We start from the raw sequence: 21,646 nt of genomic DNA, 5'->3' as shown, positions 1-21,646 counted from the left end.
CAACAGTGACAATTCTTATTTGTTTTCTAAATTTGTCTTCTTGAATTAATGGACCAGTGATCTAATGTTCTGCTCCGGTGTGAACAGGAACTCTCCATATCTCCAAATACATCAAGTTGAAGTTTAATTTCAAGTTCTTAATCGTAATTAATTCTATCAAATTATATTAAGATAAATATTTTAAAAATAATACTTTATGAATGCATATATATATCATAAAACTCATCAATTCACACCAGATGTATGCTAGTAACAGAGAAATACACAGGGTCCAAAGGCTTATCCAAGATTTCCTGGTAATTAATGTGGACCGTGTGTATTTCTCTGTTCCTAGACTTAAGGTCAATAAATTAATAGTTTGTCATTTGCCTCGAATTTCCAAGCATAAAAGAGGGATAAATAAGTACCTGGCCAGAGATAGATGAGTTTGGAAATCAATTTCTTAAAGCCGTCCAACACTTAAAGTGGATGCTAAACTGAGTAGGATACTGTTGGAAGTCCACTGTTTATATTTTTTGTAAGACATCAACAAAAAAGTAAAATCTGGAATTTACAAATTTGAATTAGGAGACAATTTATTAAAAATTAGCTCTTTTTATTAACTATTTATCAAAAGAAAAAAAAAGAAAAAAAAACAAACATTCTCTTGGGGGGTCAGCAGGAACAGAATAAGTGATGGGGAAGGGGTCGACATTTTTAGTGATTTTTTTTTTTTTTTTTTTTTTTTTTTTTTAAGTTGACAGTGAAAGAGAGATGTATTGAAAAGTTTAAAAATATATTGCACCCACTTTTTAACTCTTCTATTTTATTGTCTATGATCACAGGCAGCATCGGGTAGAGTAACCATGCCAGTATAGCAATAAAATTAAATTGTTTCTTGAGATGGTCTTTACGACTAAGATTAATCTTAATTTAAATGGGATTGGAAATATCAGCAACACTAAAAATTCAATGAAATCCTTTTAACTTTCATAAAAGCTAATAAACGAGTTATTTTTTGCTTACACTGTAAACATTATCAACAGGAAATGTGTAAATAGACTCCAAAATCTTTAAATTAATCATACACAACTTAAGATTTTTACAAACGTTATAAAGATTTCATTGAACATTATTGGTTTTACTGAAGTTATGATTTTATTCAAATTCTTCTGCTAATTAATGTGAATTGAAAGTAAGAAACACTTTATTTCAAATAAACCTGTTTTTATTAACGATTTTGGATGTTAATGTGTAACCGTTTCGGTGCTTATTTAGAATTACATTCATTAAAAAAAAAAAAAAAATACAGAAACATCTTTATGATGTATATACCCATCATGGAACAAAGATGTCATATTCTAAAAATCATGTAAAGTAGTTTTTTTTGTTTTTTTTTAATTAAGAAAATCAAAGTTTACAATTTTTAGTGATTTAATAATTTTTGGCAGACATAGCACAGTAAATCTCGGTAATTGAATTGTCTACCTTTGAATTTAAAAAAAAAAACATGACGGCTCTATGGTCATGTTGGTCATAAAATTTGGTTTTCTTATTTAAAAAAAAAAAAACGCTACTTAATCAATTTACGTAATTTTTGGAGTATAACATCTTTGTTTCATGACAGGTATGTACATCATAAAGATTTATCTGATTTTTTTTTTTTTTTTTTTAAGTTTAATTTTAAATAAGCACCACAGTTTCTGAGAATTATTGATATTGATTTCTTTGGAACAAGCTGGAAGTAGCATTGTAATCTCCTTATATAAAACTAGCCATACCTGATGTTGTCTGGGAGTTTATTGTATTAAAAAAAAATTTTTTTCAATTTACTTTTTACTACATTATTTTTTTATAGGCTTTCAGAAGTTAAATTTATTTATTGCAGTATTGTTTGGTTATTAACTTATTAGTTAAACAAAATTAACTAATTTTGTTTAATGTTTTGATCTCTATTTAAAAAATATTTGTTGTAGACAGCTTTCAAAATATTAAGGATTTTCTAAGTATTTTAGAGTTAGAAGACTTTCTATATGATAGTTTCAAATGATTCTAAATTCTTTTCAAATTTCAAAGGGCCACACAGTAATTCATTTAATTTTTCTTTCAACTATTAAAATGTCTGACTTGTTTATGGAATATATTTTGATAGATTTAATTTTGTAATAATATTCTTAAAACGTTCATTTTATTTGTATTATTACATTTTTTGCTTTCAATAAGTAAATAGTAAAAACCCTATAAAAAATGTGTGTCACATAGAGTTGAGAAATACAGAGGCACAAAAAAGGGTAACATAATTTTATTATTGATTTGGAAATAAAGTTACCTTCCCCTGCCCTTGATTTCACCCTAATCTTTATTTTAAGAAAAAAAAAATGGAAGAAAATGTCACTCTTTTTTCTTTTAATTTTTTTTTTAAACATATAATAAAAAAAAATATTTTTATAGAAAAAGTTCACCTCAAAAATCAATTTTTGTTGGTGATTGAACATTTTATTTGATTTTTAATTATGTTTTTTATTTTTTATTTTTACACTTTTCTTTTGTGATCATTCATTTTTTTTTAATTTTTTATTTGTATATAAATTTTCTGCGGATATTTTTTATATCATTTCGCCATTTATGAATGAAGGAAGGGGAGAGAGAGAGAAAAGGAGAACATTTTTGTATTCTGTATATTTGATATTGATTAGCAGATTTTCTTTGAGCTTGCTGCCATTTTTTTTTTCTTTCATATATATATATTAATTACAAAGACTTTACAAGTTTTATATTGAACAATTTCTTATCATGGAGACTGCTTTCCAAACTTTTTTTTTTTTTTTTAACTCTCTCTTTTTTTCCAGAGAGAAGTTTAGTTAAATAAAGTTTTCATGTGGTATCTGTGAACAGTTTGGAAAGAAAAAAAAAAATAGGGAGGGGACAGGTACAACATATTTCTTCCCTCAAAAAAAAAAAAATTCTTCCAGATAATATTGATTAAACACCAAATTGGCAGATTATTAAATTAAATAATCGGGGAAAAATATTTTCAATTTGCTATGTAGTATAAAATAAAGTGATCTCCCTTGAGATATTTGTTTATCATACTGTAAAAAAAAAAAAAATACTAATAATTTTTTTACATTGATTGAAAACCAAATCCACAAATTCAAAAATAAAATTTTAAGGGTAATTCTGATGTGGATTTTTTTTTTTTTTTTTTTTTTTTTTTTAAGTTTAACACTTGTTCAAAAGCAGGGAGGGGTTCAGGAATTATTGACCCTTCTTTCAAAAATTCATTTTTATGTGAAAAATAGTGCTCAATGTATATTCCATGAAAAAAAAAAAAAACTAATATATAAAGTATTTTTATTTTATTTTTATTTTTTTAGAGGGATGAGTAATGTGCTGTACATGTCCACCTCAAAAAAAACAAAATGTAATTATCATTTTTTTTTTATTATTCAAAACATGACTATTTGGTCAGTTCAAGACTTTGCTGATCTCTCAGTTTTAATACAGATTTGCCATTGAGATCTCATTCAGTGAGGAGTATAATTGGAAAAAAAAAAAAAAAAGATTCATATGTCTGAACATGTAAAAGAAAATGACATATTCTTCAAAATGAACAAATCTGAAATATTTCAACCCCTAAAACCGGGGAGAGAAAATTATTGCTTTTTTTTTTTTAATTATTTTTTTCTCCTGAATCTCAGGAACAGGGACCATTCTTTTTTAAGTAGAAGGGAAAAGAAGAAATACCAATTAATTAAAGAAAGAAAAAATCCACACATAATCCCATAAATTAAACAAAAAAAAAAAATGATTAGGAAAAAAATGTACATAAAAAGAACCGGATTTTCCTGGATTCACAAATAACTTTTTATCAGCATACAAACTTGAAAAAAAAAAAAATGAAAAAATATGAAAAAAAAAAAAAAAAAAATTATTTTTTTAAAACAAAGAAAAGAAAAAAAAAAAAAACGTGTGATCCTGGAAAGTTGTAATGCATCATTCGAAAGCCGATGGAATGTCAAAAACATGGGTCTGGATTTATTACCAAAATATTCATCAGAGGAAACAACAAAAATATATATCTATATATAAATCTTGATTGCTGCTACAGGTTATTATAATGGATTACGTGCAGCTGTTGTCTGGTTGCTGTGTAGAATTTCATCTGTGAGCTATTTTACCTGCTTCTTGGGATGGTACAGACAGGTTGGTATTTTAATTTCTCTGTGTAGAGAAAATTAGTTTGTTTTTTTTTTTTTCACCCCTTTTTAAATTTTATAAGATGTTACTTTAAAAATTTCTGATTGAAATTTCATTTCCCATTAAAAAAAAAAAAAAATTGCATTCAATATACTTATGTGTGCACATATAAGAACTTGAAGTTTATAGGTTTTAAAAGTACCCACTACCCCCTCCAAAAAAAAAATTAGCAAGGTTGAACTATGTATAGATTAAAAAAATTTTTTCTTTGACATTTGATTTCATCTATACAAAGAAAAATGAACCAAAAAAATGAGAAAAAAGCGAAGCCAATTCCCATCCCACCCCTCCAACAATGTAGACCTTTAAAGACTTGAATTATTTTTTCCTTTTTTTTTTTTTAAATTTAAATAAATAACTGGAACAAAATACAGTTCTATATTGTGAATGTTTTATTAAGATGTCCTTATATTCTTTTTATATTTTTATCTGTTGACATTGCTTTTTTATTTTATTTTTTTTATAAAATAATTTCTCATTCTAAATGAATAAATTGCAAAAGTTGGGCTCGTTTCTCACACTAACGTTAGTGTTAAAGTACCCTATTCCAAGTTGATTCAACTTTGGACAAGTTATGCAGTGAACGACCCGTTTTTCCGTGATGTTGTGCCAGTATATTCAGGCAGCTTAAGTAAACCACTGGAATATAATCCCAGCACTGATCAAATTTGATGAAAAACATGTATCGTATAGTAATTTCAATGTAGAAAAAAATGGAAATCCAATCTCATTTATGAAAACACTCTGTTTGTCTCCATTTTTTTTTAAAGTGTATCTCTACTGAGACAGAAGGTCACAGAGCAGCCAAGGCAGTTCAAATGATTACATTTTTTGTGGCCCTTTTTTTTTTTTTTTTTTTTTTTTTTTTTTTTTTAATGGTCTTGGCAAGCATAAGTCAACTTAAACTGCTCTTTTACACATGCGCAAATATACACTCGTATATTAATGTTAGTTTACTTTTAGTTATTTCTTATCCGACTGATAATATAGCTCATGCAGTAACATAAGCTGAATGCTACAAATTTTGCTTTTGGTTTCCATTCTAGCTGTTTTTGTTTGTTTTATTTGAAATCACGGCTTTATATATGAAATAATCAGAGAATTGACTCTATAATAATATAAACAAAATCTGGAAAAATTAAAACATATTTAAACATGTTTTATGATTGGACAATGTTAGTAAAAAATAAAAAAACATTAACTTACAGTAAATTTCATGAATAGATATTTAATGTAATTTTTTTTTTTTTTATTTAAGAAATGTTCCTATTTTAAGGAGTTTTTTGTAGGGGGTGGTACAAAAAAATATTTTTATGACAAAATGTCTTTCATTTTGTTTAATCATTTTTTTTTCTTTTCTGTTAAGGTTAGGGAGTAGTTTTTTTTTTTTTTTTTTTTTTTTTTTTTTTTTTAAAGATTTTTGATTATCTGCCGTGGATTCCCAAGGAAGTATTCTTTGTAAAAGTCTTGTAGGAAAGTTTTCCAATCAGGCACAGTGTGTTCTGAACCAATGACACACTCTCGCTGTAAATTTTGAACAGTTGCAATCTCATGGGACTACATACGTAAGCTGCTGAAATATGCCAAGGCAACATTCATGAAAGAAAGAGTCGTTCACTGAATAAGTGGGTATTTTAATTTGTTGACTTTGTTTCTTGCAAAATAATTTCTTATTCTAAATAAATGAAGGCGAAAGTTGAGCTCATTTCGCACCCTATTTCAAGACAATTCAACTTTAGACAGTAGACATGCCATTTTATTTATATACTGTGTATGCATAGCCGATATCGTTCGTGAGGTAAGTTTCCAAAAAAAGATATTCTATTAATTAACAATTTTTTGTTATTATTTTTAAATTCACTGATTGCTTTAATTTCAATATAAGAAATAGATCTGTTTGTTTCCTGAATAAGTATTTACCAGTGACAAGATTGTAAGATGAAGAATGGTAAGGTCAGAATACTCTCAGGCATTGTTGCAGAAATGTTAACGGTTGCGTATGAAGATTTATTTCTTTAGTGCGTAATATTAGTATTTTGTTGTTAGATAAATCATATGACGTGAAAAATGCAAAAAAGAAATCAATATGTATAAGTATTCATAATGAAGTAAGTATATTGGAATTACAAAACTGCCATTCTTATCTCTATCATTATATATAAAAGTGGCATTCTCTGTAAAACGGTCTACCAAACTACTCTGTCAATTTTTGATCTACAGACTTGAAACTTGATATATGAAGTATTCAGACTTGTAGGACAAAATCGATTTGGTTTTTAGCCAGAAAAATAGCTGTTAAGGAAGCAAGAATGAAAACTTGGAACTTGGCAGTCGTAGTTCAACGTGTATGCTTTATGCATGCACAAATATGCATTTAACTGCATTACTTTGTCAAGTTTTGATATGCATGTGTCATTAGTTTAGATGGTAGTGAATGTTTTGGTTTCGATTTTAGCTGATAGCACCTAAGTTATTTATTTTTTTAAACTTTTGAAATCGCTACTATATATTGAGTACAGTAAATATTTAATAGAAAATTGGTTCCATAATTATGAATGCGAAATCTGCATAAATTAACATATCTTATTTAAGCATATTTTGTGATCAAGCAACACCGGGTGGCCTGCTAGTATTTCATAAAACTGGAATGTGGAGGAAAGAAGGGAGTAGTAGTTGTTTTCATTGAAAATGTATAGTAGGTAACAGAAAAAGAGTAACATGAAAAATAACACATTATGTCATGATCAATTGGACCTTGCCACTGAGGACAATAGGAGTAGATATTATGATGCAAGTAGAAATGGCTGCAACATTTTCTGTGAAAATCTTGGTTGGGAGAAACCGTTTTTCTGGGAGAAAATGTAAGAAACTTTTTGGAAACACATATGAGCACTTTTCGTAGATGGCTGACAGAATAGGTTAGCCTATAAAGTTTTTGGTTCCTTTTTCTTTTTTTTACACCAAATCATGGGATCATGTCTAACAGGGGACTGAGGGAGTTGAGCAGTGCAATGTCTGTTTAAATTTCTACAAGTTAGTACAGTCAGTGAAGCAAGAAATGAGAGAATTCCAAAGTCTATCAGTCTGAGGGAAGAAACTATTAGAGTAGAAGCCTTTCTGACATCTGAGATCTCAACAATAACAATGTGGGTTTTGCTGCTTGCTGGGTTAATCAGGAATATGTATGCTATGAGTTCATCAGAGCTTATTTCATTAAAATGCTTGTAAAAATAGGCACAGCGATACAAAATTATGGTGATGGGACATTGGCTAGGTGTATCAGAATTTTTGTAGGAATTTTTGACACCCTTAACACGAAACTGCAAATAAAATATTAAAAAAAAACTCATATTTTCTCTTTTAAAAGTGGGTTGTTTATTTTCTTTATGGATTATACTTTCAAAAGAAACTATTAAAGTTGTATAAAAAATAATAGAAATATTTTTTAAAAAATAGTAATGAAATTAATTCAATTTTACAAGTTCAGTATTTTTCAATTTTTTAAACTTTAAAAATCTATCAAAATTTTTCTATTGATTCTATTACGATATTTTCAGGGTCAATGTGAAATTTTATGCTCTTTCCAATAAACCGAATATAATATTTTAGACAAAATTCACGCCCCCCCCCAATTTTCAAATGTCTATTAAAAAGTAAATAATTAATTTATGTACCAAAGTTTTATATATCACAAATTGAAGATAAAAGATCAATAAATAATATATTCAAATTTAAAACAAAAAAAAAGTAGTGTTTTTTTAGAAATTTACCTGTAAAGTCCGAGGTTTAAAACCTTTTTAAAAAAAAACGTTTGTTTGTTTTTGTTTTTTGTTTTTTTTAATGAAACCTTGGTCCTTGCTCCTTTAATTGAAAAAAAAATTAGGGCTTGAATTACATTTTTCGAGGAGTTATAAGCTTCGAAAGATAGCGGGTGGAATTATTCAATAGTTTTCACGAAATTTCTGACACTGCTAGATATTGGCTGATAATGTGGAACCTATTAGGTTTGAGACTCTTTTTTGGACCTTGTCTAAGAGTGAGAGACTGATGGTAGATGTTCCAGCAACAATACTCGACAAGATTCTAAACCTATAATGTCCGATGAGAGAGAGGGGAAATATTTTATTTTATTAGATAGATATTAATATTTCATCAAGTAATAAATAGACTTTGCAAATTAATAGATTGTTTTCCTATAATCTCTATTTAATATTCTCCCTTGAAATTGTATTTGAATGCCATCTTTAATTTATTACTGGAATTCTTTAAGATGAGCAATTTGTATATTTATTTGGTTGTTTGCGGACTATTATCTTCATAGTTGGTGTTTCATGACGTTTTGGCCAACTATTACTTTGTCAGGTGGTTAACCGCGACAAGATACAAATGCTGAATCTCTTAACTTTATCCTCAGTAATTATTGCCATCTATAATTGTTGTCTCATTCTTTGGCTGGCTTTGGGTAGGATTGAAACCGCTACCTTCAGACACTGCTTACCTGGAACTGTAGAGTTCAATACCTCTATCCACTGCGCCAGAAGGGTGATTACGGTTGAATTTTTTGGACTTAAAGAACCAAGTTTTTCATTCTTAATTGGCTTTCCATCGTCAGGTTCATACCAAATGGTTTATTTATTACTGGAATCTTTTAAGATGAGGAATTTCTATGTTTATTTATTTACGGAACGTTATTATCATCTTCATAGTTGTTGCTTCACGAGTGAATTACAGAAAAATCTTTATGGTGTATATACCCGCGATGGAACAAAAAGATCATATTCCAAAAATCATAAATTAATCAAGTAGTTTTATTTTTATAAAGAAAGTCGAGGGTAAAGGGATTAATGTTTTTAGCCAATTTTTCGATACTTGTCCAAACAAAATGATACTGATCTCGTGGAAATCTGTCACCTCTGTCGAAAGTTTTAGGCAGACATACAAACATACAAACATACACACGTACATATATTTAAACAGACAGGTGAGATTTATATAATAGAAAATAATTTTAAAACAGTTTTAAGCAATTAATGGCAAATCATAGGCATTACAAGGCCGATCTCGCAAGTTTGAATAATTGTGGAGTTATCTGCTCTTGTTACTTCAAGATGGCGACTTGAGATGGTTCCTTTTTGCTTACTCATAAAATTCGATTTTATTAGTTAAATTGATCGAGTAGTTTCATTTTTATGTGATTTTTGGTATGACATTTTCGTTCAGTCACAGGTACACACATTATACAGACTTTATTTTCGTTTTTTAATATGGAAGAATTTTTGAAAAGAACCCAATAATCACGAGTGAAAAAAAAAAGATGAGGATAACAGTCCGCAAATAAATAAATATGCCTTCTTTTAGTTTCCCCATTTCATTGTATATTGGAAAGTCATAATTTTTCTCTTTTTTAATTCTATTTTTGTTTGATCAGTTCTTAGAGATCAAGAGTACTGATACTTGATTTCATTATGAGTTATATTTATATCTGAGGTCATTTTTAACGATTGCCCTATCTTTTAATACTGCTATCTGGACTTCGCTACAGTCTGGTCATCCAGGGATTGTCTAAGTATTTTTTTAGGTTTGATTTGCATTATCATGTTGACAAACCGGTTCTGGTCAGATCACTGAAATTAAGCAACGTTGAGCCTGGTTAGTATACAATGGGTGACCATTTGGAAATTCTAGGCTGTGTATGTGCTCTCCGCTTATCTCGGCATTTGTTTCCAGTCGTCCTGTACATACGCTTCACTTGCCACTGGTATTTAACAATGTCGACTCAGGAGAGGTGTGCTTGGAGATTGTGCACCTCCTGCCACAAAAATTTCACTCTTTGTGGGTATCCATAGTCTGTCAAGTACTGAAGAGGAGTCTGTCGTTGTTGATTTGATTAAACCAGTTGACCCTGCTGCATACGTTATAACGTTTATTTCTTTTAGGGACTGCATTGGTTTCAAGTAATTCTAGAGGCTTTGGTATTTTGTAATTGTCTTCTGCTTCGCTCTGTTTAGGAACTTTGCATGTGTGTTAGAAACTGCACAAGATGCATCATCAGATTTAATATGACCTCGATTTGGTTATGGTAATAAAAAAATATTGGGTTCTTGTCAAAAATTCTCCCACATTAAAAAACGAAAATAAAAAAAAATGTCTGTATAATGTGTGTACCCATGACCGAATGAAAATGTCATTTACTAAAAATCACAAATTGATCAAGTAGTTTCATTTTTAACTAATAAAATCAAATTTTATGAGTAAGCAAAAAGAAACTGTCCCATGTTGCCATCTTGAAGTAACAAGAACAGATAACTCCACAATTATTTAAGCTTGTGAGGTCGGCCTTGTAATGCCTATGATTTGCCATTAATTGCTTAAAATCTTTTTAAAATTATCTTCTATTATATAAATCTCACCTGTCTGTTTAAATGTATGTATGTTTGTATGTGTGCCTAAAACTTTTGACAGAGGTGACGGATTTCCACGAGATCAGTATCATTTTGAAGCTCAACTGTTCGGACGACAAGTATCGAAAAATTGGCTAAAAACATTAATTCCTTCACCCTCGACTAGGCACTTTTCTACAAGGAGGGGCCGCTTTTTTCGATCAACTAGCCTTAATTTAAACCTTCACCACTTCCGGTTTGGCAATGGACGTAACAGCAAGGACGTCACATTCTTTTTCTCCTTGGCGTTCAAGCCTACCTACTACCACTTTTTTTTTTTTTTTTTTTTTTTTTGTGCTCAACACACATATCCAAACACCCAGGCAATGCCGGACACCCAGGCTAGTTTTCTTTATTAAAATAAAACTACTTGATCAATTTATATGATTTTTGGAATATGATCTTTTTGTTCCATCGCAGGTATATACATCATAAAGATTTTTCTGTAATTTTGTTTTTTAATATGGGGAATTCTAGACAAGTCTTGTGATATTCATTTCCAGAAGGTAAGAGGTAAGGTTTAAAATATTAATGTATTTTCATTTTTACTGGTATTATAGTTATTTCAAAAACTGAGAAATTTGACCCAATTAAGTCGACTTTTGTTTTCTTTGTTTCTATTGAACCAGTTGCTAGAGAAAAGGAAACGGATAGATTGGAAAATAAGTTTAAAAAGAAAAATCTTGCTGATAATTTTTAACTCTTCTATTTGGTTATCATGTCCTCTGTAGTCGTGTTAGTTTGGATATGTGGATATAGTCTCTCTGTGACTTATCTACATCACCTCCCAACTTGACCTTCAACCATAACTTTGAGTGTTTAGTAGATCTGTTATCACTTTTCAGACAAGTAGAACATATTTGTCCACTTCGTATTAATCGTGTTTAATAGGATATCTATATCTATCATATATGGATCTATCTATACTCATATAAATTTTTTTTTTTTTTTTTTTTTTTTTGTGTTATTGATATTCACATTAAAAAAAACTTTTATATTTATTTAAAAAGAAAATACAACTTTGTTATATATGAGTCGTGGAATTACATTCATCTGCAAAAAATCTAGCTAACTTGCATATTCTTTTAAACATTCGTTTTAATTAATTCCCTATTAGTTTTTTTGGGTTTTCTTATGGGATGATCATCTTTAGTTAACTATTACATGTAATTATATTCATGCAGATATTCTACATGATTTATGCTTGCATAATATTTGTGTAAAAAGCTTATAGTAAACACAAACTTCTTTCTATATATATTTATGTATGTGTATATATATATATTTGTTTAAAAATTCTGCCTAACAAACTCCTGTCAGTTTTTGGTCTACAGACATGAAACTTCATATATAGGGTATTTGGACCCATAAAAAACTTTATATTTGGGGTTTTAGCCGGGGAAAATCGGTACAAAAGTATGAAAAATAAAGAAATGGAATTTGCTAGGTGAAGGTCCAACTGACGGCATTAACATAGTAGCTATTGGTTCATGTTTTAATTTTTAGTCTTGCCGCAAACACGTCTTTATAGGTCAGGAATTAATGTCAAAGGAAAAAGTAAATCATAAGCTAAACGTTTTGGTTTCAATTCTTAGTGGTGGCACGAGTCTTTTTTCTTTTTTCAAACTATTACTATATATTGGGTACAATATAATCTATATATATAAAAGCGAAAATGTATGTATGTATGTATGTACGCTTTTCCTCGATGTCCACAAAAGGCTTCTTTCAGAGAAGCGCTCGCTCGCGTCACAACTTCTTAAAACTTTTTATATCATCTATAAATTGTAATATCTCACACTTAACCACGGAGCTCGCCTGTCTATTTAATTTTATTGACTTTCAAACGTTAATTATTCGACATTTCCCCGCATCGGCACGCGTTACATTCGGTTTTCGGTATAAACAAAAAGCGAAACTCGACTCATCACCGGCCCAGAGCCAGTGGTCTCTAGAGAGCTAAGTAACGTTTGTTCAATGTCGACTTCGTCATATCAGACTGTAGCTTTCATTTCAAGACGAGACACTCCCCCTAATAAACAGGGAGCTGGTTTTCCCCGAACTTAGTTAAAAACAAACAAACCGATTTATTTATTTATTTAACTGTACCGCACAAAATCATAACTGCTGAATAGCTATCGCGGTTACGTCAATCAAAAACGCGCACCTGTTTTTTTTGTTTTTTTTTTTCACACTTTACTATTTTCCAACTGCGCGTCGTCAAGGCTTCGGGGTTTTTTTTTCACGGGCACCTGTGTTTTTTTTTTTTTTCTACTATGCGTGTCAAGGCTTCCAGTTTTTTTTTCACACACACCTACAAACACCCGGGCAACGCTGGGTACCCCTCGCTAGTATAATAATAAATATACAATCTGCATTAATAAAAATATCATATTTAAGTGTATTTTATGACTGGGCAATGCCGGACGGCCTGCTAGTATCTATATGAAGTTGAGTTTTTCGTAGCACTTACATTGACATTAAAAGCCTACTTTTTATATTTAAAAATGATTAAAACAAACTTTTTAATATTCTTAGTCATAGACATGCAAGGGACTAAAAAAAGGTTAACTAATTTGCATAATCTTTGAAAAACGAACTTTAATTAATTAATCATTTTTTATGGTTGCTTATTGGATGATTGGTTTTATTTAACTATTATGCTCAGTTCTGTTTATGCATAGTTTCTACATTATGCATAATTGCATAACATTTGAGATAAAAAAGTTCTAACAAACGCACATTTTTATATATATATATATAAGTGACCTTGCTTGTGTGTGTGTGCGGGGAGTCTCTACCAAACTCCTTCTTGAATCTTAGATCTCCAGACTTGAAACTTGATATATAGGATATTTAGACCTGCACAACACTTTGAATTTGTTACTTTTTAGCCAGTAAAATAGCTACTAAAGGGGTAAAATTAAAAAAAAAAACAAAAAAAAACATTGACCTTGGCATGGTGTAAGTTGACTATACCCATTTATTTCTGTTCATGTCCTAATTAAAAGTTGTAAGCTAAGCATTATTTTTTTATTTTATTTATTTATTTTTTTTTTTTGTAGTTTTTGTATATGCATGGATTTAAGTCATACACTAACAGATAAGGCTGAAGAGTTATGTTTTGGTTTCAATTCTAGCTGATGGCACCCAAGACAATTTTTTTTGTTTTTTACTCTTGAAATCACTGCTTTATATTAGGTACAATATAATAATAACTACGAAATATGTATGAATTAAAATATAATATTTAGGCATGTTTTACGACTGGGTAATGCCAGCTGGCCTGTTAGTGTGTGTGTATGTGTATATATATATATATCTCATATATTTGTCTGTGAGTTCGTTCCCTACCTATGGATTCAAAAACAGCTGGGCCAATTTTTATGAAATTTTACACAAGTACCTCTTGTGTCTTGGAAAGTTCTCAGATAGGTTTTGTACCGGAATGTCTCCACTAAATATCGATAACTGAAATAATTCAATGAAAGAACAGGCAATTGACCAAGGTTAACATCTTACACAGCCTAATACCACAAGTGCAATTGAGAAGTTTTCTTACTACGCAAGCTGAAAGGCCTAACATATAAAATCAACGGTAAGTCCTTTGATATGACAGGGGCGCGTTTGAAGTGTTTCTGTTTACAGCACAATTGAAGCATCATACTTGACTATTGTATTTTAAATTTTAATTCAAGTCATTATATATAAAAAAAAAAGTTTATAAAATGGACAGTATGTTCTCTACAGTGCAATGTTTTCTACGATGTATTGTCAACTAAGTCACTATGAAGTTTCCCCTCAGTGCACCACGTTGTTCTCAAACAAGCAATCGTTGATTTGATTGGAAAAAAATGGTCAATTTTACCGATTTCGATGACAATAAAAATATGGGAATGTGAAACATTCATTGATCATTATGCAATCCTAGGCAATGTCTGGTCTCTCTGATAGTATATAAATATAGTCAGCTTGTCTCTGTACTGAACAGTCTCTATCAAACTACTGTCAATTTTTAGTCTATAGATTTGAAACTAGATATATAGAGGATTCGAACTTGTGGAACAAATTTGATTTGTTTTTTAGCCGGGGGAAAAAAATAGCTGCTAAGGGGTCCAATATTGGAACTTGGCAGGCGTAAGTCGACTAAACATGTATATTTTTTGTATGCACAAATATACATTTAACACCGTTATTTTTTAAGTTTTGGTGTACATATGGACAGCACATAGTAAGAAATAAGACTTGAGAGCTTAGTTTTGATTCTAGTTGTTGAACCCCAATTTTTTTTTTTTTTTTTTTTTTGGTCACTACTATTTATTAGGTACAATATAATAATTAATAATCAATAGAAATTTGGCTCTATATTAATAATAAATACAAAATTTGCATAAATTAAAATATATGTCACCATATCTAAACTATAATATTTTTCAAATAAATATTTACAATTTATTTTATACCTACAGCCACTAGTATTTCATACTTACACAATCATTGTATGGAGTGATAATTACTGCTGGTTGAGAGATTTGAACTCGGTCACATAGTCATCCTTGCCTCCGTAGGCTACCCTTTTACTTCAAAAAAACTGACAACGCAAGAGAGTATTTAACTACCGGAAATTCCCTAAAGAGGGCTCAACTTAGATTTCTTAAAAGAGCCTAACAAAATTCTGCTATAGTCTTTTCAAGTATTGAAAATTATTTTTTTATACCTACGTACAGTAGTTTCGTGCTTATGCAATCATCAGTGTAGGAAGTGATAATTACTGCTGATCAGGATATTTGAACCCAGTCACAAGTTACCCTTGTGTGTGTGTGTGTGTGTGTGTGTGTGTGTGTGTGTGTGTGTGTGTATATATATATATATATATATATATACACACACACACAAAGTAAAGGTTCAAATTGTAGATATCCTAGATGCCTTAATTACACTAAGTGTATTAAAGAAGTAAATAAAGCACTAGATACTATTATACATATGGTAAAAAAATATAAATTATTACAGTCCACATAACGTTCATAAGAGTAGTGGTTGATGGGCAGAAATCAGAAGCTCTCAGTATTAATGCTGGAGTCCCTCAGGGATCCATCCTGGGCTCAACCCTCTTCCTGATCTACATTAATGATCTTCCAAATCACATACTTACATCATTCGTAGACATTTAGCTGACGACACTACTATCTACGGTAGCACATCAAAGACGGTAAACGACCAAGTCCTCTCTGATCTTGAGCATGTGTACAATGGGGAAAGATGGCTGGTTACTTTTAATGCATCTAAAACCAAGCTCCTATCTTTACATCATCAACGCTCTGATACCCATCTGGCATCAATTGAAATGAATGGCTCTTGTCTTTGGTAGGCTTCATGTTTTGACAAGCTTCTGGGCTTGACCTTTACTCCTGATCTGAAATGAAACGCATATATCAAATTCGTTGCCAAGGCTGCTGGGAAAATGTTAGGATCGTTGTATCGCTCCAGTAGATATCTCACTTCTGATGCAATTCTCTACCTATATAAAAGCCAGGTACGTCCAATGATGGAGTACTGTTGCCACATCTGGGATGGAGCTGCTAGAAGCAGCTTATCCTGCCTTGACAGAGTTCAAAATAGACTTTGTAGCTTAATGGGAGGTGCCCTTTTCTCTTTCCTGCAACTTCTCAGAAGAGACGTTGCGAGCCTGTCTCTGCTTTATTGTTATTTCCATGGCAGGTGCTCATCTGAGCTTCAATCTATGTCCTCCTCCGCCAAACTTTCACGAAAAACACTCGTCTAGCCAGAACCACTACGAATAGTTTCCCACACTCTTTATCTGTGCCTAAACCTAAATGTAGATTCCATGAACAAAGCTTCTTTCTTAAAACTGCATGCCTGTGAAACTCTCTTCCATTGGCCCGCTTTCTAGCTGACTACAATCTGATGGTCTTCAAGTCTAATGCAAACAATTTCTTGATGAACCCTCCCCCTATGTAATCCAACTTACAAAAATTCCACTACTTATGTTTACTACACTATAATCACATTGACTAAGTTATACCCATTAACTCTTATCCTCGAGTGGCTTTTGGGCCTCGATAAGTGGTGATTCCTGTGTAAAAAAAGAAGGAAAAAAAATTAAATTTTAAATACCCTAAAAAAAAAAAAAACTAATCTCCTTCTCAGAAATTCACAAATACTTAAGGAACTTCAAATAGTTCAAAATCAGTTGGTAATGGCTTCCATTCATAAAACGGCAAATAATATAGCTTTTATATGTAAAAAATACTATATACAATGCTTATTGTTAAAAGTAAGAATTATAGATAAAGTTTCAGATACCTATAAATTAAGTAATAATGAATTTGATAGCATTGTTTCGAATAAGAGCATTATTTGTGAAAAATTAGAATTAAAATTAGAGGAAAAAGACACAAAAAAACTTCCATGTGTGTATTGGATATATAAAATGCACAAAAAGTCAGTTAGGGCCCGGTTTATTGTACCTATTTACTATGCCTCCCCACGGGACAGAGTTAGACACCAGGGTCGTTTTTTAACGTGGAGAAAAGGTACAAAAATAAAAAATTTCTCCTCCACCGAAAGAGAACAAGAAATAGAAGTGCAGCATCTGAAGAACAGATGGTATTTATTTGCTCCCCCACCGAGCAAATTAGGCACAAGGCCGATTTTTAATGTGAGGAGTGAAGGGAGGGGGAAGGGAAAAAGGGGACCAGCTCCCGAGAGGTGGGAAATGGGAGCTGGTTAAAGGTCAGGCATGTGGGGTTACCCCCACATCTGGTCTTTGCTAGTCATAGCTAGTCATAGCCTGCAGCATCTGAAGAACAGATACTAAGGCCAAGAACAAACTACGGTTTATTGTAGCCTTAAATATATGCATTACTAAACCTTTAAGCAAAGCTATATCTAAAGTGTTTAATTAATTATTAATCAACTAAAATAATTTCCACCAGAAAAGAAAATTCTATAGTAATATAAATCTGTTTTGGGTTGTAAAAATTCATATCCAGTAAAATAAAAATTAGATGCATAAATTCTTGAAAAGAAAAGTAAAATCCATAGAAAATTATGACTTTTAATACGTTGTATACAAAAGTATTGCACAAAGAACTTATTAAAGAATTGAATAATACTGTAGATTTAACTTTTGCAGGAAGTAAAATTCAAAATCTAAAACGTTTTGATATAAAACAAAAAAAAAAATGGTAAAACTAGTGTTTCTAAAGGTAATTTAAAAATATTTATAAGTCATCTTATTAAAGAGATCTATTTTCAAATAGGAAATAAAATATTACTGCAAACTATTGATATTCCAATGGGTTTAGATCCTGCACTTTTTTGGGGCAAATCTTTAACATAAACTAGAACATATATATATATATATATGTATATATATATGTGACCTTGCTTGTGTGTGCGTGCGGGGAGTCTCTACCAAACTCCTTCTTGAATCTTAGATCTCCAAACTTGAAACTTGATATATAGGATATTTGGACCTGCACAACACTTTGAATTTGTTACTTTTTAGCCAGTAAATATATATATATATATATATAATCGTTATTAAAAAAATGATATATCTAGAACACATAATTATCATGGTTGTAGGAAATTTATTGACGACCTTATATGTATAAATGATAACAAGGAATTTGAAAGAATAAACATCTAATATATCCAAAGGAGTTATAATTAAATTGTGAACACAGGGGAACACAAACTACATTTCTGGATTTAGATATAAAAATTTAGAATAGAAATTTTATTTATAATCTTTGATAAAAAGAAACCGTTTCCTCTTTCAAATCGTTCATATGCTATATAAAAATAGTCTTGTCCTATGTATATGTTTTACGAGAGCATTATGTCTAACTTTTTAAGAATATATTATTTTACTTTAAAATTAATAGATTTTACACCCTCAGTCTTTAGCTTATATGTATTAAAAAAACTTGTATTTATGTCTCTATAAAAGTGAAATTGTGTGTGTCTGTGTGTACATTTCCCTATCAAACTACTCTGTCAATTTCCAGTTTATAGACTCGAGATTCGATATTAGGGGTATTGAGATTTGGAAAAATCTTTTTAATCGGTTTTCGGCCAGTAATTTGCCTGTCAAGAGGTTAAAGTTCAATGATTTGACTTTTGAAAACTCTACCAAACTCCTCCACCAATTTTGGGTCTAAACACTTGTAAAATTTTAGATGTAGGTTACTTGGACATGGATCAAACTTTTTAATTTGATTTGTGTCCAAAAAAATAAATCTAAGCGCTCAAAATTTGGGTCAAAGATTAAAAATATTTGAGCTCTGCAGTTTCTACGAAATTACTCGGCTAATTTTTGGTCTAAACATTTGAAATTTTACATAGAGTGTACTCAGACATAGAGCAAGCTTTTTGATTGGTTTTTGGCCAAAAATTTGGCTACTAAGGAGTTGAAGTTCAAACATAAACTATTCAGCCATTTTGGTTCTAAACATTTGAAATTTTACATAAAGGGTATTCAGACATGCAGCAAGCTTTTTAATTAGTTTTTAGGGTTTTTTGCAGACTTATTTTTTTGCAGACTTATTTTTTTGCAGACTTATAGAAATGTGAGAATGACGAAATGGAAGTTTCATTCTATATTAATAAACTTTATTTGTTACTTCCATAGGTAGCTTTGTTAGATGAGTACATGAGAGAAACATGTTAGTAAGAGAGTTCAGTGTTCATACGCGCTTGTATTATTGTGAAGAGTTCGTTGATAGAGAGAAAAGTGTTCCATATATTTAAAGATAGAATTAATATATTGCCGGCGTGTTAAGGGAGACGATAGTTCAGTGTTCGTGCGCACACGTTTATAGCTAGTAGCCGTATGTACAAAGGAAGCCAGTTAAAAGAAAGGGCAAAGACTTCAGCATGTTGCTATGTTGTCATGAGTGTGTGTGTGTGTGTGTGTGTGTGTGTGAGCCTTATCAATGAGAACAGTTCTTTAGCATGACAAAGAATGCACATGGAAATAAATGTAAGGTTGAAGAAAGATATAGCTAGCTTGTAATACTCACGTTCAGCCGAGGGATGAAGCCCCAAGCAATGTGTGCTTCTTGGGCAGAGCACAGAGAAAAAGGGTTAATGGTCTCGGATTTCGTCTTTTATATACTCTGTCACCACGTGATTGAGGCTGAAGGAGGCTACATTGAGTAGGGAGAAATAGATTTAAAATTTCGAAGTTATGAGAAGTAGCTCTGCTTGTTAGTAGCAGCTGTCGGCTGCTACAGACTCTTCCAAACTACTCTGCCAATTTTGTGTCTAAACACTTGAAATTTTAGATGTAGGTTACCTGGACATTAGTCAAACTTTTTAATATATATATATGCACATAAAGTTATGAACAGTACATAGGGCCCAAGCAAAGCTGGGCTGAACTGCTAGTGTATATATATATATATATATATATTTAAAATGTTTGTATATTTTTCAAAACTAATAAATATTAAGGGATTATGAGAATCATTAAAATGTAACTATATAAATAAAATATTAACAAAGAAGGTGGTGATAAGTAGTATGATGGGTTCATCCTAATCATATAATGGAGCAGATTTCTCAAAAAATATATTCTTTTTTGAAGAAAAGGACAAATGACGCAGGTAAGGAAGTTTTTTTGTTTTTTTTTATATAATACTAGCAGGGCTACCCGGCGTTGCTCGGAACCGTATAAACAATGAAAAAACAAAAGCAGATATTGAACATATGTTTTATTCTTAGGGGAGAGGAATCTTTCATCTCAAGTTTTAGCGTTACAAACAAACATTTGTCTTTTATATATAGAGATAATGACAGGTTTTTTGGGGGCCCCTCTCGAAGATAACTGATCAGTTGACCAACTTCTAGTGGTCCGTTTGACGTGAAATTTCGATATTTGTCATCCGGGTGATGGGACTTCGATATGATACCAAATTTGTCAAGTTTGGTTCCGTCTTTCAAAAGTTTTAGCGTTACAAACAAACATACATACATACACACAGACGTTTGGCTTTTATATATATAGATAATGACAGGTTTTTGGAGGGCCCCCCTTGAAGAAAACTGATCAGTTGACCTACTTCTAGTGATCCGTTTGACGTGAAATTTCGTTATTTGTCATCCGGGTGATGGGGCTTCAAAATGATAGCAAATTTGTCAAGTTTGGTTGTGTCTGTCAAAAGTTTTAGCGTTACATACAAACCTACATACACACAGATGTTTGGGATTTGGGGGCCCCCCTTGAAGAAAACTGATCAGTTGACCCACTTTTAGTGGTCCGTTTGACGTGAAATTTCGATATTTGTCATCCAGGTGATGGGGCTTCAATATGATACCACATTTGTCAACTCTGGTTGTGTCTGTCAAAAGTTTTAGCGTTACAAACAAACATACATACACACAGACGTTTGAGATTTATATCTATAGATAATGACAGGTTTTTGGAGGGCCCCCCTTGAAGAAAACTGATCAGTTGACCTACTTCTAGTGATCCGTTTGACGTGAAATTTCGTTATTTGTCATCCGGGTGATGGGGCATCAAAATGATCGCAAATTTGTCAAGTTTAGTTGTGTCTGTCAAAAGTTTTAGCGTTACATACAAACCTACATACACACAGATGTTTGGGATTTGGGGGCCCCCCTTGAAGAAAACTGATCAGTTGACCCACGTTTAGTGGTCCGTTTGACGTGAAATTTCGATATTTGTCATCCGGGTGATGGGGCTTCAATATGATACCACATTTGTCAACTCTGGTTGTGTCTGTCAAAAGTTTTAGCGTTACAAACAAACATACATACACACAGACGTTTGAGATTTATATATATAGATAATGACAGGTTTTTGGAGGGCCCCCCTTGAAGAAAACTGATCAGTTGACCTACTTCTAGTGATCCGTTTGACGTGAAATTTCGTTATTTGTCATCCGGGTGATGGGGCTTCAAAATGATAGCAA

General features: G+C 31.2%; 1 long non-coding RNA gene across 1 annotated transcript in view; it reads left to right on the top strand.

Annotated features, from left to right (window-relative positions):
• Positions 1 to 21,646, top strand: part of LOC145263750 (uncharacterized) — a 58,369-nt gene that overhangs the window by 1,026 nt on the left and 35,697 nt on the right. The window contains exon 1 of the long non-coding RNA XR_013864595.1: positions 1 to 4,185. This exon is cut by the window's left edge and continues 1,026 nt beyond it. This is a non-coding gene — a long non-coding RNA (uncharacterized LOC145263750). The remainder of the gene's footprint in view (positions 4,186 to 21,646) is intronic.

Source organism: Euprymna scolopes, chromosome 39 (assembly GCF_053919585.1).
Source record: "Euprymna scolopes isolate OS-2025 chromosome 39, ASM5391958v1, whole genome shotgun sequence".
NCBI classification, from domain to species: domain Eukaryota; kingdom Metazoa; phylum Mollusca; class Cephalopoda; order Sepiida; family Sepiolidae; genus Euprymna; species Euprymna scolopes.
The sequence above is the reverse complement of the archived record's forward strand: the minus strand, read 5'-3'. Positions and strand labels throughout refer to the sequence as shown.